Source organism: Diospyros lotus, chromosome 2, assembly GCF_014633365.1.
Source record: "Diospyros lotus cultivar Yz01 chromosome 2, ASM1463336v1, whole genome shotgun sequence".
Classification (NCBI taxonomy): domain Eukaryota; kingdom Viridiplantae; phylum Streptophyta; class Magnoliopsida; order Ericales; family Ebenaceae; genus Diospyros; species Diospyros lotus.
Window position 1 is genome coordinate 33119799 of NC_068339.1, and position 18717 is coordinate 33138515.

An 18717-nucleotide genomic window follows, 5' to 3' on the forward strand; every position below is an offset into this window, starting at 1 on the left:
AACAACGTTTTATTTGTAAAATGATGGGTTCCAATTTTCCTATTGAGTATAAGATAAGTCCCACCAATAAAGCAGTTGATGCTCTATCTAGATGATTTGAGGATATGGGAGAGAATGTGGAAATTCAAGCTCAACTCTCCACCATTCAATCCTCACCCACGTTCTCTATTTTAGATGACTTAAAGCTTGAACAGGAGAAAGACCCATACTTCATCTCTATTCAAAGAAAAGTCAAAGAAGGTAATTGTTAAGATTCTCACATCACATCAATAATGGGTTGTTGTTCCAAAAAGGACATCTCATGGTTAGTCCAACGTCCCCTTTAAGGCTGAAATTGATGGAAGAATTCCACAACACTCCCACAAGTGGTCATGCAGGAGTACTAAGGACATTGTTACCTCTCTTTGTTTTCTTCTCTTGGCCCAATATGCATAGGGACATCAATAACTTTGTGGCCCAATGTCCCATCTACCAACAAGTCAAGACATCAACTTTTGTCCTTGCAAGTTTGCTTAAACCATTACCTATACTTGATAATGTTTATGAAGATCTTACTCTAGACTTTATTTCGGGTTTACCTTCATCCCATGGGTTCACCACAATTCTGGTAGTGGTCGACAGACTCACTAAATATGCCCATTTTGGAGCACGTCCTCCTAGTAACATTGTAGCTTTGGTAGCTAAATTATTTTGTGAAATGTTTGTTAAATTACATGGATTTCCTAAATCTAGTGTTCCAAAATGCAGCCAAGATGGCCGTTGGCTGCCACGATTAAGCCCTAACCGGCACCCCAGGCGCTGGGCCAATTAATCAGGCCCGATCGGCGCCTAGCCGCTTGGGTTAGGCGCGACATGGGCCGCCTACCTACCTGGGCCGTGCGCGGCCTAACCACATAGACTTGTAAAAGCCATGTGAAGATGGTGGATGAAGGTGCCCACCTACCTGGGTCACGGATGACCTAGCCACTGCGATTTGTAAGAGTCGTGTGGTGATGGTGGACGAAGTGTCCTTGCTGTTCCATTTTGTCGTTGCTCCGAGAAGCGAAAGAGGAGGGGGCGGGCTCTTTACCTCTTATAGTAGTAGTCATTGAACAGATGAAGTAAAGAAGAATGGGACTCATCTGGGAGACGAGAGATTTAGGAGGGGGGAGAGAGAGAGAGAGAGAGACCAAACACCAAATAAACCAAAACTGTAATACCCTAAGAGCCCAGAGAAGTGTATCAAGGATAAGTAAGAAAGGAAACAACACCAACTAAATACCTTTTGAGCTTAATGTAGGCAAAGAACTCCCGGGTTAAGCGTGCTTAAGTTAAGAAAGCTCAATGATGGGTGACCCCTTGGGAAGTTCGTGTCGGCTCATCAGAGTAAGTTTTTTTGGTCCTTTTTATCGCTCGATACAGAATGTTACAAAAGCAGTGGTCAAAAAGCACATGTTGAATGGTCAACAGTTAGGAAATTTGGGAAAAATTTGTGGGGAAAAAAATCAAGAAAAGTACATTTCATGGGTTAAATTATTGTTAATATATAATTTAATTTGTGTGTAATTTACTATTAGATAAAAGCACAAAATAATGCAAGAAAGCAACAAATGTTACAAAATAATATAGGTTTATGTGCTAAGAATAGTAGTTTGCCTAGGCTTTGCCTAGGCGCTAGGCCCCAGTCTGGCGCCCGACTAATGCCTAACGCCTTTTAGAACACTGCCTAAATCTTTGGTCTATGATAGAGATAGAATATTTGTAACACCCCGCCTTGCCAAGCGTGTCACTATAAGGGAATTCTCGAGAATCTTTTTTTTCCAAGTTCATCGTGCGCGGTGCTTCAAGAACAATCGTCACATGCTTTAACATGCCCGGCACATATGATGACCAGCATTTGCGGTGATTTCAAGAACAATCTTCACATCCAGATAAGATCCCGAAAACCTTAGTCTCGCCCGTTTAACTAACAAGATCAATAATCTTAAACTAAACGAGTCATAGAATAACGCAGCGAATATAATAATATCAAAATGTTGTGGCCTTCCACAAGATTCTTACATAGTATTTCCACAACAAAATACGTTGTACAAAGCTACCAAATGATGACAACATTATCATATAGCCGTTCATACATATATCAAAGTAAATATTGTCGCATCAAATGCTACAACAGCTATCATACTAAACATCGTTGGCCCTCAATTGTCCACATCCTTGCCTTCCCAACAGTCCCTGGCTAGAACGTTGAATGTTCCAAGGGCATAATCCAGATTAGATGATAAAACATCTAAGTGATGGCATGATACAGTTTACTGAATTCATGAAACACACACGAGCATAGCATATACAGACAATAACAACATGCAACACATCTAACTTGAGAAATCTCCCTGGCATACTCAACCTCCCGTGGAAAATCCATTCCACACACCTTTGGGGTTGAGTTTACCGCGACATATTTAATCCCCGAGGGCCCTACCATGTCACCCGATCACTGGGATTAACCTTGCCCCATTCTCAAGAAGACCCCATCTCGTCCCCCACGAACATAATAAAGACACGAAAATCAATACCCCGATGATATGAAAAACCACACGCCATGCACTGACTCTTTTACAAGTAAAAATAGTTTATGCAATATACAACATGTTCAATATGCATACGATGCCACAAGTACTTAAATAAAACGCCTACACGATATAACCCAAATTTCAAAGAGTATAACCACTCGTTGGAACTGGTTCAAACTCATGCAACCTAAGCTCAAGAGGGTAGAACCGTTCACCTGAACCCACTACACACACAACAAACCATTTTCAAGATAATGGGTAAGACTGGAATCAAACCACTCACTTTATTCGAAAAGTCAATTTGCGCCTTGTAATGAATGTTAAGCCTCAAAATGCGCGTCTGAATAATTTCCTGACTTTGGCATACTCCTAGACCCTCAAATTAATCCTTAGAATTTTCTGGGATTTTTTGGAAGCTTTTTCCTAATTTTCCCTATTTTTCCACATTTCTTTTTCTTTTTCTTTTTTTCCTTTTTCTTTTCTTTTTTTCTTTTCTTTCTTCTCCCTCCTATTCATCTTCTTCTTCCCCTACTTCTACGCGAGACTTGCGTCCGTATGCCAACCGACCTTGCCACCGACCTCATCGGCTGCTGAAGCCTTCTGCCGGCTAAGCATTAGCCTTCGGCCTCACTCAAAGTTGCTCGCAGCCACGGCTAGTTGCTACCTCACTGCAACCGATTGCGGCCATGGCCGCGCCCCTGCTTCCTTAGCCGCCTCCCGGGCCTCCACCGAGCCTGTCGGTCACCGCTGCAGCTTGTTTCCATCACTACGCCGTTACTGGCTGCCCTCCGCCCGCTTGGGCTCATTGTCCAGCCGTGGCTTCACCTCTTCTGGCAGCCACCATTCACGCTTGCAGCTCCGCTACCATCCTCACCAACCACCGCAACGGCTTCACTCCTCGTCAACCATCCATTTTTTCCATTGCTCTTAGCTTCACTCGGCCAACCTTCCTTCCATCTTGCTTCTTCCATTTTGCTTCCTCAACCTCTTCCATGCATCCTCTATTTATAGATGCTCCACCACATAAATTTGCCTTGGCCACCACTCTTTGAAGCCACTTGCATCAAGGAGACTTAGCCATGAAGTCTTGCTCCCACTTGCAAAAGATGCATCTGGAAGCTTCACAGAAGCTCCATTGTAGCCATACGCGCGCACGATGTGTTATATATATTATATAACTATTATATAATATACTAATATATAAGGGAAATTACACTTTTAATCCCCATATTTCATCTTAATATCACTTGTGCAATTTCTTTGTTGCAATCATGCCCTCAAACCTCAAATTAATTTGCATTTCAATACCAAAAACGCAAAATTAATAACCCAAGATTACTCAATACAGATGATTCCTCCCCAGTGTCCTCACCGGGCTGTTATTTCATCCCGAAACCACTGAAGGGTTGTTACTTATAAAAAACTGGAGCCCTCTTAAGGTTCCATTGATTTCCCGGAGGTTTCTTACGATACTTCGGTAATTTAGGCTGAATCGACATTTTACCAAAAACTGTCTCTGATTTGACTTGTTTCAGTGTCATAAATCATGCTTTGACATGCTTGATGACTTCATACCATTTCTTTTAGACATCTAAGTCCCGAGGCATTCTCTCTCGCTGATTCAACAACTTATTTTGCTATCACAACAATTTGTTGGTATCCCAGACTTATTCAAACAACGTGATAACCAAACGAAACATGGGATATTATATTCATCCACAACATACTTTTTCTTCTAGAGATACTCATGTTCCGAGGCATTCCCTTTAATCGATTCAGTTGTTTATAACTCCAAGAAATTATACTTAAACCCCAAAACTTCTAATAATTTCATTTTTTCCCCTGGATAAATTACTTTTGAATCCTTTAGAAATTCTCGGGTATTACAATATTTCTCAGTCAGTTTTGGAAAAATTTATTTGAGTTAAGTGGGACCACTTTGCATACTAGCTCTTCCTACCATCCCCATACAAATCACCAATAAATATTTAGAGCAATATCTCATAGCTATGTATCATAAGCATCCCAAAATGTGGTCTACCTATCTGTGTTGGTTGGAGTTACATTATAATACTTTTGTACATTCTTCCATCAAGATGAGTCCCTTTCAAGCTCTATATGGTCACCTACCACCATAACTTACGCTTTATTCTACTGGGTTCACAAAAGTGGTAGCTCTGGACTCCCTTCTTCTAGAACATAAGAAGATGCTCTCCACCTTAAAAATTCATCTGGCTCAAGCTCAGAATCATATGAGGAATCAAGCTGATAGACACAAAACTGAAAGAACATTGTAGGTTGGTGACCAAGTTTTAATGAAACTTCAACCTTACTACCAAACTTCAGTTGCCAAGAGAACCAATCAGAAGCTTGCTAAGAAGTTCTTTGGTCCTTTTCCAATAACTCAAATTATCAGTCCAATCACATATTAGGTTGGCTTACCCCGTGATAGTCAGATTCATCCAGTCTTCCATGTGACTCTTCTAAAGCCATTTATTGGTACTGCATCTCATGATGATCTTCCATTACCCTCTAAAAGTGTGGGCAACAGACCAATACAACTACCTTTAGCTATATTGGGCCCTAGAACCATAGGCTACAAAGGGAAGCCATTGAAGCAAATCCTAGTGCAACGGACAAATTCTTTACCGAATGATGCCTCATGGGAATCTTTTGAAGCTTTATGCAGATTGCATCCAAAACTCCACCTTGAGGATAAGGTGGATTTCAAAGATGGAGGGGATGTTACATATGTCCCACTATTGACCCAATTAGCTATGCTCCCGAAGATCCTACCAAAGACACAAGAGACCACATCCCTAAAGAACCCACAGGTGAATCAGTCGGTGGCATCATCTTCAGCAGCTTCGTTAGCAACCTCAACCTTGCAAAACCACATCTTAGGCAATCTCGATTCGTGGGCAACTAGAGATGGAGAAGACAAAGTTAGCAACCATGAGTGTAGGAGAACCCAGTGCACCCCTACTTGGATGAAGGACTTTGTGGCATAAGTATATGAGGGATCGTGGTGCAGTTATGGTGTGCATGGTGCATACAGATCCATCACGACGTTTTCACTTATGTTGGCTTTCATTTTTTTTTTTTTTTTGTATTTCTATTATTTATTTTCCTTGCTTTGTCATCTATTTAAACCATGTAGGACCTTGCATTTGAATTTGGACCGTACTGATCCGTTGGGCCAGCCCATTACTTGGCACTTAGCTTGGTCCCTAGGCCAGATCTTAGCCCAAAAGCTCGGATAGCGCTTCCATTCAAGTCAAGATTCTTGCACCAATAATAGATTCCATCAACATCAGACAACTCGCACGCTAATCCTCATTAGCTAATAATCCTCGTTAAATCCCAGATTCTTGAGGATGATCCCTATCACTACCGTACAACTCGAACCTCTACTCTTCCACGACGGCCGACGACACATACGGTATCTTTACCTCTATATAAACTAGCCTAATCACAAGCCAAGGTATGTTCTTTCCAAACCTTATCAACACTCTGACATTTTGAATCCTTATTGACTTAAGCGTCAGAGTGCTTATAAGTGCTAGCCACGCCATTGCCAAGATCATCGGATCGTGATAATTCTCCGTCATTGCAGCCAGTCCTACCAATCTCGTTGGGCCGAAAAGAACATAATTAATGAGAATTACCTATCAAGTTTCCTTATCTTTTCTTACTTTGGGAGTTAGTGTTCACTCAAAGAACACCCAAGTTTGTAACACCACTCTAGTTAACTTGTGTTAGGTATCAAGTAGACGTTATATGGGCTCACTTAAATCTAGTATTTACAAGCTTGATAAAGCTCAAATCAAGTATTAGCTTGTTAATCTCAAATGGCTCTATAATATATCCGATTGAGTGCTCAAATAGCTTTCTAGTATTTGTATGAACAATCAAGTGAATCTTATTCCCCAATTAATTGGAGACAAGATACTAAAATATCAAGTCTTGGTGCTTATGTCTCAAATCAATTTAAAACTTTATTCACTCGAGTGTTAGATTAGTTGAAAGATGTCAAGTATATAGATTAAGTTAGCAATTGAGTAGGTTAAGTACCATTTGAATTCTTTGAACAAAATAGAGAGTGGTTTTCTACATCTCTTTATCAAATCGATTGCTAGGAATCATATACTTGAGTGATAACATGAAAAATTGAATATTGAAAATTGCTAAATTGAGTGTTATTTCCAAAGCCTATCTGGAAATTAATTGAGGGTTATCAGGTGTTCGAATAGTATTATTCAACCAATCGAGTATGTAGAATAACCCATTCAAGTGAATTAGCATGGACAAAGAATGGGTCTTCGCAGTCTAAAACATAATTAACTAAGTATTCGCACAATCGAGTGAATCTTATGCAAAATTAATTTGGCTATTATGACAACTTGAGTATGTGATAAAATCAATCAATTATCTCTAATTTTGCCTCGAGTATCTATGTGATAAATTTGAAAAATATAGTTGTTAAGTTTTTTATATTATTTTGATGATAAAAAACTTCATTGTGATTTAGTTATGGAAATATTTTCATAGCTTTTGATTTTCAAAAGCTATAAACATATAAGCTTGAAAATTGAAATTGATACATGTTGTATATCCTTGAAAGTTCAAAATGAAAATTTCATGGCCTAAGGATGTTAGTTTTTCCAAACTTTTTGTCAAGCCATATATAATCCATATTGGTAAATATTTTATCTTGGAAAATATCACTTTGCCATTGAAGAAATATGTCTTTGAAATCAAATGAATATGTGTATGAAATATGTTAAAATTGTTTTTCAAACGTCACACACTTTTTTTCAAAAGATCAAGGCAAAATCAAAATCTATCAACTTGGTGTTTAAAAATGCTAACTATTCTAAGCCTAAAAGCAAAAACAGTCGACAGTCTTTAAAAATTGTCAACAATCTTTAAGAATTGTCGACAGATGTTTTCATGCTCTTGGTTGTTTGATTCAAAGTTCAAAAACAATCGATAATGACTGTAAAATGTCAACCATTCTTTAAAACATTTGACTTTTTGTCTAAAATTGTCGACCATTTGTCTAAGCAAGTCGATTACTCTTTTAAAATGTCAAAAGTTCTTAAAAAGCCAAATTGAATTTCAAATGTTTCAAAAGAAACAGTTGACCAATTTTAACGTCTATTGACAATTTTTTTTTCTAACAAATTAAAATAACTAGTTTTTACAGACATTAAATGCTCCCAATGTCTCCATCAACAGGTCATTTAATTCAAACTCAAGACAAATCTATAAATACAACCCAAGGAAGCACTGGAAAAGGCTAATCAAATAGTGCATGCATCAAAGCTCTTTCTTCTTCAAGTGCTCATCTTGTTTACATTTTTCTCTCAAAAGGCTATATATATTAGTTGTATTATCTTGTCTTAGTGTTTATTTGAGGACATTGTAACTGGAGATTTATCTCTCAGATCATTGATAGGGATGGAATTTAGGGAGAAGGAAACCTGTTGCAAATTGCAGCGAAAAGAAGAGTAGAGAAACTATAAGAGAAAGATTCAAGAGAGAGATATAATTTTCTTCATTCCTCATAATAACTAATACAATTCAAGCACCTATTAAATAGACTTCAACAAATCCACTAAGCTAAAAAATAGGAAAGCACTAACAACAAACTAACCCACTAATATCCACTAATATTATCTAAATAGAATAAATAAACTTAAATCAAATAAAATGACCAAGTCTTGACCTACGTAGCCATATCCATATTGCCATCTCCATTTCCTATGCTAACTGTTTTTATTTTATTTTTTTGCACGTATCATCCCTCCCCCCTTAAAAATTATCCTTGTCCTCAAGGACAAAGGAAAACTGCTGGTGATATCTTTTGGTCAAAAAATACTTTCTTTTTTGGTTCATACACCAAAACCATAGGGTGAGTTAATCTTTCCAATGAAGGAGTGGAAGAAAACACCTAAGAAGGCACACCAGTAGACGTTGTTGTTGCAGAGGTTGTTATGGTTACCACTGTTAGGTTGTTGGAAAGGCCATTGCTGGATTGCCAACGCTAGGACTGGCACTATCATGGTTGCCTTCACAGGAGCTGCTACCATCTTAAAGCGAGCCTTGGCTGCATTATCGCTGTTGGTCTTGGAAGAGGAAGATGATACATTCAAGAGCTTGGGATGGATTGAAGTTCAATATGAATCCTTTTGAGAGTTGACTGAACTTGGAATAACCTAGACTCGATTTGAGTTGGGACCACATCCATGGTCGGAATCGGCTTTGATACCATTGATAGGGATGGAATTTAGGGGGAAGGAAACCTACTGCAAATTATAGTGAATAGAAAAGCAGAAAAGCCGTAGGAGAAAGATTCAAGAGAGAAATATAATTTTCTTCATTCCTCATAATAACTAATACAATTCAAGTGCCTATTAAATAGACTTCAACAAATCCACTAAGTAAAAAAATAGGAAAACACTAACAACAAACTAACCCACTAATATCCACTAATATTATCTAAACAGAATAAATAAACTTAAATCAAATAAAATGACCAAGTCTTGACCCACGTAGCCATATCCATATTGTCATCTCCATTTCCTGTGCTAACTGTTTTTATTTCATTTTTTTGCACGTATTAATCATCTCTTTGTATCAAGTGTTATATGTTTCCTAGTAGTATTGCTAGAAGACTTACTTTGTATAAGTAGGAGGTTGTAAATTGCCTTGAGTTTAAGTGGAGGTTTTAATGAATTTAGAAATTAATATGCCCTGGAAATAGCAAATAGTTTGGATATGGAGCAGACCCAAGTGGCAAATCTAGGTCAAATATATATATATGGGTCGAAATAAAAAAAATCCAAGACAAAAAGAGGCAAGGGAAAGATAAAACAAATTAAAAACCAAGCAATGACTGAGTGGGGTGCACCCCACTCGATCATGAATGGTTTTAGCCTCCGAATATGCACAATCGACCCATCTACGACGAAACGTTGGCCAAACAAATGCATTATTGAGCAAACTAAGCAAGGAGAAGGATGAAGGAACCACAAAACCAAGTGGAAAAGCCTCCACTTGATCCATGATCGGGTGGGGTGTATGATCGGGTGGGGTACACCCCACCCGATCATACATGTTATTGGCAACCCCAACTCCCAACAAGTTCAAATTTTAAGGAAGACATCATCAAACCAATATAAGAGAAAGGAATATCATCAAGCCGACATAAGAGGAAGAAAGATCCAAAAAAGATCCAAATAGGGATGCCTCCACTCAACCATAACGAAGTGGGGGGTACTCCACCCATTCATCTCCATCAAGGCTCAGCTACCCCATATCCCAAGCCCGACCATGCAATCTGCCACCCCCAGGAGCCTCTTTTGTAGCCAAAAGACCCTCCCGGGGCGTTCCACTATATCGTTATGATTAACTTGATTGGAGTCTCTCTTTCCAAGCTAGAAAATATAACAAACTCATATACTCCTCGGCCTGTGGAACCAATTCTTGTTCTAGCGCTAGCACCAAATATTATGGAAACGATTCAGGCAATTGAGGCTCTCTAACAAGTTGGAATTGATGTTATAGAAAATATCTATTAATCTGATTAGTGAATGCTCACTTATGCTTGTTAAACCCTGAAGACCTTTTAAAACAAGCACGATCCACTTTTGAATGTCAGACCTTTTATCTTTATAAAGGAAGAATCAAACCATTCGCACTAGGAGTTTCCTCATCTCAAATGCCCAGAATAAGCTGACAACTAAGCTACTTGGGTATCCCTTGGTTTGTAAAGAACAGGCTCAATGATGGGGCATTACTGGGATGCTTAATGTTCAACAAGTTGGCTTGGACATAGCAACTCGAATGAATACCACTTTGGCTTACGGGGTTACCAAATTCTCTTCCCCTAAGGTGTAATTAACCTACTTGCATTCATTCCTTCTTGTTTTGCTCCCTTGCCTATTGGGAAAGCGGTCTTGGGACAAAGACTAAAAGCCCCTTTTCATCATCAAGATGGCTGGATCAAATCCATTTCAATTGATTTTCATAATAATAAGCAAAGTAAAATATGGAAAAAAGAATTACAAAAATTATTGAATTAAAAAATCATAGGAATATTCTCCGCTATTACGACTACCCAAGCTAATCCACAACCCCCAACATTCCTAGGCGCAGGGTAATTTACTCTATACCTAATATTTTGTCTTGTTTTCATTCCTAGTCTTATTTTATTAGTAGCCATGATTGGGGCTATAGTACTGACTATGCATAGGACTATAAAGGTGAAAAAATAAGATGTATTCCAACGAAATGCTATTGATTCTAGGAGGACTATAATGAGGAGGATGGTAAACCCACTCACGATTTACTAATTAAATGGCAAGTAGCTTGATATTGGTTCAAATCCAATAGCCTTTTTAGCTTGAAGAAATAGAAAGCAGCCCTGTCCCTTTCCTTTCTAAGCCTGACAACTTAGCAAGAATTACCTTTATCGTAAAAGATAGATAGCGGGGCTACTTGTTGATTTCCACTCCCTGATTCATAGGGATAACTCGAGATAGGAAAGCATCAAGCAAGAAAAGGCTTTTACTAAATAAGTTCGATTCTCAAGCAATTTAAAGGAACAACTTTTGCAAGCAATCAAGGTGCAGCTCATTGGCGAAAGAAAAAAAAAAAAAAAAAAGAAGCAGTAAAAAGTTGAACGTCTTGCCATACTCTATCAAGTAAGTAATAAATTCCTTTTTATCGAAGGACATTTGTAGATAGGCAACCTTTTTTATCTAATGGAGATAAGACCGAATCCAATCAGATATGCAATCTACTTATAGTCTATAGTATAACCTACCTTACTTTGAATAACCCTAGGATGATTAATGCAACAACAATCTCCTACGACGGAATTGTTGAGCCAAATTGCTCCAATCAACCTATTGTGTATTTTGATATTTAACAAAACATAATTTTAGTAAAATTATTTTTGGTATATTTAAATCCCCTAATAAAATTTTGATATGTCTTATGGTGGAAAACCTATTTTAAGTATTATAGTATTTTGTGTATCAAAATGAACCAAGAAATGCTATTTATTCTAAGTAGAAGATTAACGCATTATAAGGGGACATATAAGAAAATATTTTCATTTTAAAAAACTATTTCCTGATATTTTGATAGTTAATATTCATTATTGTTAAAATGATTTTTAATGAATTTTTCAAGAAATAGAATGTATGTATTTTGGATGTGGTAAAATCACTAAATCCTGAATTTGTACTAAAACTAAAATTTTATTTTCTTATTATTATGGATTTTGATTTTTTAGATATTTTTATTGAATCCAAATGAGGGGTACTTTCTTATTTACATTTATGTATTAAAGTAGATGGAGGGTAAAATATAAATTAAAGAAAATATAAATATGTTGTAAAGTATACATGTTATGGATTGTATCATCAAGCAACTCTAATTTTTCTAAAAATTTGAACTAAGAGTCAACTCCTGGTAAGGGGCAATCGACTGTGAGTTATGCAGACTCAAGGTAGTCGAGAGCAGGTTTTGGCCAGTTGACTGAGAGTCAATTGTAGGCCAATGACAGTCGATTGTCGGCTTCGAGAGTCGACTATGGGTGTCACGGAGTCGACTGCCGGTTAAAATAGTCGGCTTTCAGACTCCAATGATCGAATTTTTCTAGCCATTACAGATCCGTTGAAAGCTCAAGTATATATATCAAGAAGAGTTTTTTGGAGAAGGCTAATGCATTATGAAGATCTATCATTCTAAAGCACACCCAAGCTCTCAAGATCTTATTCAAAACAATCCAAGGCTCAAGCTACAAAGATCAATCCATTTGGAGCCCAAGGCAAAGAAAAAGAAGTTTTCTTCTTGTTGGTAATTCTTGTATCATTTGTATGTTTGCCTTGTAATATTTGCTCTTGTATTCATATCCATATTAGTCCAAATTTGTTGGACATAGGATTGTTTATTTGTATTAATTGTGAGTGGTATCCTAAAGCCCATTGTAATCTAGGTAGGTTGTATTAGTTTCCAGGGTGAGCTAAGGGGAAAACCTCGGTGCAGCATAAAAATTTCCTAGGTGAACTTGTTGGAAAACCTAAATATGGTTATAGTGGAACCTCAAGTGTTGGGTTGACCTTGAGAGAGTAGACGTAGGTGTTAGAGATACCGAACCACTATATATCATGTGTTAATATTATGGTTGTTTGTGTATTTATATTGTTATCACTCCCAAACAACATATATATTTATAACAAGTATTTTCTGTGTATAAGAAAAGGTCAACAGTTTGAAAAGGAAAGAATTCAGTTTAATAAGTTTTTATCACTCAATTCACCCCTCCTCTTGAGTGGCCATTGTGTGTCAAAGGACCAACATGAATGCTTTGCCAAAGAAAGGTATTACACCAGCCTTCTCAATAGCCTTTCCAACTTTAGCTATAAGTCAAGTGGAAAAGTAACTAGAATCAAATATGTCACGAAAGACTTTTTCTAATAGTCTTGGACAAGGACTGGCTTAGTGAAACGCAACTCAAAACTCCTTATATTCTTTATCAAAATGAACCAAAAGACGAGAAGTCTATTTGCTATTGGATTTTCTTTCCTTCTAGTGAGCCATCTAAGAGCACATAAACTCACTCACTCAATAAATGCTTTCCTCACAGAGATAGGAAAACTCTTAAGATAATAAATTGATTGTTTTAAGAATGCAACATTGGAAATACAAGACTTGCAAACGAGTACGATAACAGTTGCGATGCTCCAAGGAATGAAATCAATACCACTACAACACACTACAAAAAACTTGATTTTTTGTGATGGTTTTTTTGCTGCGATTTCTAAAACCATCACAAAATACGGTATTTTGCAGTGGTTTTTTTTAACATTTAGCGATGGTTTTTCGAAATCGCCGCAAAATTCATTAAAAACTTGAATTTAGTGGCGGTTTTCAAAAAACTTGCCCCTAAATTTAGAAATTAATTAATTAATTAATTAAATCAAATTTTGCGACAATTTTTTAAGAACCGTTGCTAAATTCAAAAAATAAATAAATAATTAAAAAACAAACACCGCTAAATTCAGAAAATAAATAAATAATTAAAAAATAAACAGCCACTAAATTTAGAAAATAAATAAATAATTAAAAAATAAAATTGAATTTTGCGACGGTTTTTAAAAAATCGCAGTTAAATTCAAATAAAATTAAATAATTAAATAAAAATTAAATTAATATTTGTGACAATTTTGAAAAATTACCGTTAAATTCAAATAAAGTTAAATAATTAAATAAAAATTAAATTAATATTTGCGGCTATTTTGAAAAACTGTGGCTAAATTCAAATAAAATTAAATAATTAAATAAAAATTAAATTAATACTTGCAACGATTTTGAAAAACTGCAGTAAAATAAAATTTTTTAATCAATTTAGCGACGATTTTTAGAAACTACAGCTAAATTCAAAAATAATTAAATAATTAAAAAATTATTAAAAAATTAATTTTAAAAAAAATAAAAAAAAACATGCAGCAAAATTTAAATAATTTTAAAATGAAATTTTAAAAAAAAAATATAAAATCTTCATTTTATTTTATAGAATAAAAAATTAATTTATTTAATTTAATCTAATTTATTTATTTAAAATTATTCCATTATCCTTTTTAAAAAATAATCCATTAATTTATGTTTTTCAATTTATTTTTAATTTATATTAAAAAAATATAGAATATAATTCAAAAAATAGAATTGATTTAGTATATAATTTATATGCTCGAATATTTAACATTGAGGCTTCACAAGTCAAATGGTTTCGCGCGCACATGCGCGTATAGGAGGTTGCGGGTTTGAATCCAAGGAAAATTAAATTTCCAGCATGGCCACATAGCGCGCAAAGCTAGGCACGGGCATGTGGGCCCGCACACATGAGCGACCGAGCACTTGGGGCTTGCTGCTTACTTGTGCACTGGTTATGGCACGTAAGGCCAGGCGCGGGCGTGTGGGCCCCGTGCACATGAGCGACCGGCTGTTTGGACCTGCCACTTAGTTGTGCACTGGTGCGGTAAATAGCGGCGGTTTTAAAATTGCCACTAAAATTCAAAAATTTTAAATTTTTTGCAAATTCAATATTTTGTGATTTTTTTACGGCAGTTTCGAAACCACCGCTAAATATTTAAAAAATCGTCATTAAATCACTTAGTTTGCAGCGGTTTACAAACCGCCGCAAAAAAATAGTATTTAGCAGTGGTTATTCCAATGGTTGCTGAAAACCGCCACTAAATACTTTGTGACACTTGATATATGTTAAATTTTTTTAATCGCCGCAAAATGCAAAAAAAACTGTCGCTAAATGCTGATTTTTTTGTAGTGACAATCCCTAACTCTAGATCAACCTGCATCATTGGCAAACTTGTTTGTTTGAGTCAACAAGTACATTCTATACGCTAAAGTAATACAAACAGTTGAAGAAAGAGATAAGAAGAGGAGAGAAAAAAAAAAAAAAAAAGAGACTTTAATGATGAGATGAGACAAGCCAGAGGAAGAAGAAAGCCAAAAAATATAATGGTCCTTTCCAACTCCAACTTAAGGACTATACCTCACTCACAGTCATGCTCCACTATTTTGGCAGTTATTGAAGGATTGGGCCTTACTAAAATCCCCAACAAGACTAACAAGCCTATGGGGAGAAAAAATTATGTCATATGCCAATTCCATAATACTCATGACCACTCCATTTGACGAATACCACAACTTGATGAATCAAATAGAGGCTCTAAACAAGGAAGGAAAACTAGGAGAATTTGTGGACATAGAAGCCTAGAAGGATGAAGAAACGAACTAAAATTAAATACTTCTCTATTTTTTGATGTATGCAAAAACTTTTACACAAACTACTTACATACTTCTATGTTTTTTGATGTTTTGGTTTTGATGTTTCACAAAATCCCATATGTTATACTTTATCTTATATAAACAAAATCAATTTCAAGCCAAAATAAAATTACATTCAAAACAACTTATTTCGTTGGCACATTCCCTTAATAGAGATTGGAAAAACAACAACATATGTCTCTATCACATTTGGCCAAAAGCTTTTCAAAAGTCAAACCTAAAATCGTTGGAGAAATCAAAGCAAATTTATGAAAAACATGAGATAGGTTGTCGACCAGTTATATGAACATGTCGATCGTTTAGCCTCAAGTTGTCGACTGGCCATAATAAGTTGTCGACCAGTTGCAAAGTATGATCTATGTAATTTGCTGTCAATCGCCTCTACATTAGGTCCTGTCGACTGATCTTGGGTAATGGTCAAACACCTTGATTCACCTATCAATTAGTGTTTAAATTTTTGTACTAACCTATTGACCGGTTCAGTGAACCTGTCGACTCGTTTTTATCACAGGAAATTCCAATAGCTAGTTTTGGAGGGCATTTAATGCACTCCAACTATCTCGAATGATTGAAATTTTGGCAGCACCCATCCTTTACTATAAACACTTGGTTGGTGCAACACTTATGGAATGAGAGAACATTCATTACAAGTGTCCAACTGCTCACAAGTGCTCATTTTGGTCTCTTATACTTTAAATTGTCACAATTTCTCTCAAGGTTACTATTTCATTCATTGTTGCTATTTATTTCCAAAGCCTTGTATCACTTGAGAGACATTGTAATTGAGATGTTTAATTCTCATATTCTCTCCTTTTATTGAAACAATTTTTAGCATTACCTAGCAAGTGCTAGAGAGCCCACAAGTATTGTAGGAGATTGTATCATTTAGCACTTTTGCTAGAAAGTCTATCTTATAGATAGGGGGTTCTTTCTTTCAATTAGTGGATTAATTTAAAAATCTTTAGTGAGAAGCACTATAAATCATTGTGTTATTCTCTTGCTTGCACTTTCTATTTCATTTATTGCATCAAGTATTTCCTTGATAATTCTCACTTGCATTAAATCATTTTTTTCATAAAAAGGATTTTGATTTTTTCTCAATTTTTTAAGTGTACCAATTCACCCCCCTTTGGAAGTTCCTAATTATTTTCTATTTTACAAGTCTCTTAAAGATTAGACACTAAAAATGAACACTTTTTCTTAACTATAAATTTATTATTATACTTTGACAATAAAAAATAAAATAAATAAAAAATACTTATTTTGCTTTTCCTTTCAAAAATATTAACTCCATGTGGTAAGGATGATTCCAAAGAAAGAGTAGGGAGCGAGTTGCAATCCCAGTTTACTGATTTTAAAAAATATTATAAAATTCTAATGTCGCATTTGGTATCCATAATAGGACAAAATTAATGAAAAGATAAAATAATAATGAAATTAAAAACTATTATAGTTATTAACTTAAAATTATACCAATCTCAACGTTTGATATATCAAAATGTGAATAAAGTATTAGGAAATTCTGTATACAACCACCCCTTTTGCTCTTCACAACTCTCCACAGCAATATTCAAATATGACTAAAATAACTCTAAAGACAAAAGCCATTTTTACCTTCTTATTCTTCTGCTTACTCACCATTCTCCCGAACTCTAGAGTTCACAAGATTTCCTTTTGCTTTTGGCATGCTATCTCCCGAACTCAAAAGTTCGGGGTTTGTTTCTTTCACTGTAAAGTTTAGAAATTTTAGCTCTTCCCGAATCTAAGAGTTTGGGAGTTTTTATTCTTCCCAAACCCTAGAGTTTGAGAGTTTTTGCTATTCTCGATTCCCAAGATTCGGGAGTTTTAGCTCTTCCTAAACCTTGGGTTTTGGGAGTTTTAGCTCTTCTCAAACCCCAAGATTTGGGAAAATTCAAAACTCCTGAATTTTGGGGTTCAAGAGAATTCAAAAATCTCAAATCCTAAGGTTCGGGAGTTTTGTAGGATGAGATTCATGTTTATTACGGTTGATCTATTTATGTTTCTATCTTTTGTGTTCCTCTAACTGTTCTCGTTGTAATTATTTTTAATTTTTTATAAATACGATAATAATCAGGAAAATTTAGAGAATAAAACCAAAATTGATAAGTCATTTGAGTTTGTGTGTTTTTTTTTTTTTTTTTTTTTTTGTCTTATTCCATATTGAATTCTTAATTCTTAACCTTCCTCTTTGAGAATGTTAGGTTGATCAACCAATAGTTACAGAGCACCAAGATCACCAATATTACTGTAAAGAAGAAAATGTATCATATAAATACATTTAAGAACAAAAAATCCTAAAATAAATTCAAACATACATGAAGTAGGAGGAGGACAAACAGACTAACAGCCAACACTATAGCGGCTGTCGGCGACCACAAAGAACACCTAGAAAGGCCAATTTTGGCCGCGATGACTAGGAGCAAGAGGATAACGGACATACAACGAAGAGAGAGAAGACGGAGATAGACAATGAGGAGTGGGTTTGGGTTCCTGTGCTGTGAGGGGCGAAACGCCTGCCTCTAATTTTGTCATCTTCTGTGATGAACGCCCACCTCTGTGATGAAAGCTTAGATCTATGATTTTGTCATCTTTTGAGAAAAAAATAAGTGATTGTGGAATGGCTTTATGCGTTCGGGGATATTTTGAAAACATATTAGCTGTGCAATTGAGGGTTGTTATGAAGAACAATTATGGAAATTAGCTGTGACGAAGAGCAAAAGTTGTGACTGCATATAGAATTTTCCTAAGTTATTACTTTGATTTAGTTGCCCAAAGACTAATTTGTCCTTTTATCCCAATAGATTATAATTATAAAGAAATATATTTTCTATGTGAATAAAAATATGTTTAGATTACATGAAATATATTTTGTTACCTAAATAATATATCAAAATTTTAAAAAAAATAAATTTGAGAAAAGGTAGAATGGTTAGATTTGTTTATATAGGTAGGGGCAAAAATGCCTATATAATCAAAAAATTTAATCTCACTAAGGTGAGATTATCTAGAGGATCATGCTATTTGTATATCAAGAATTACATCTTAGACTACACATGCGCGCAAATGATTCAAATACTCGTCGCGTCTCACCATCTCATCTCTTTAGATGAGAGATATTTTTATTATTTTAATTACATTGTATAACCCAAGCAATACAAATAAGAGTTTCTTATCCAAAACCACCTCATATAACCCCATCAATAAAATTATTTTAAACTTAGTCTGTTTTATTACATGTTCAACGAGATATCAAACATGT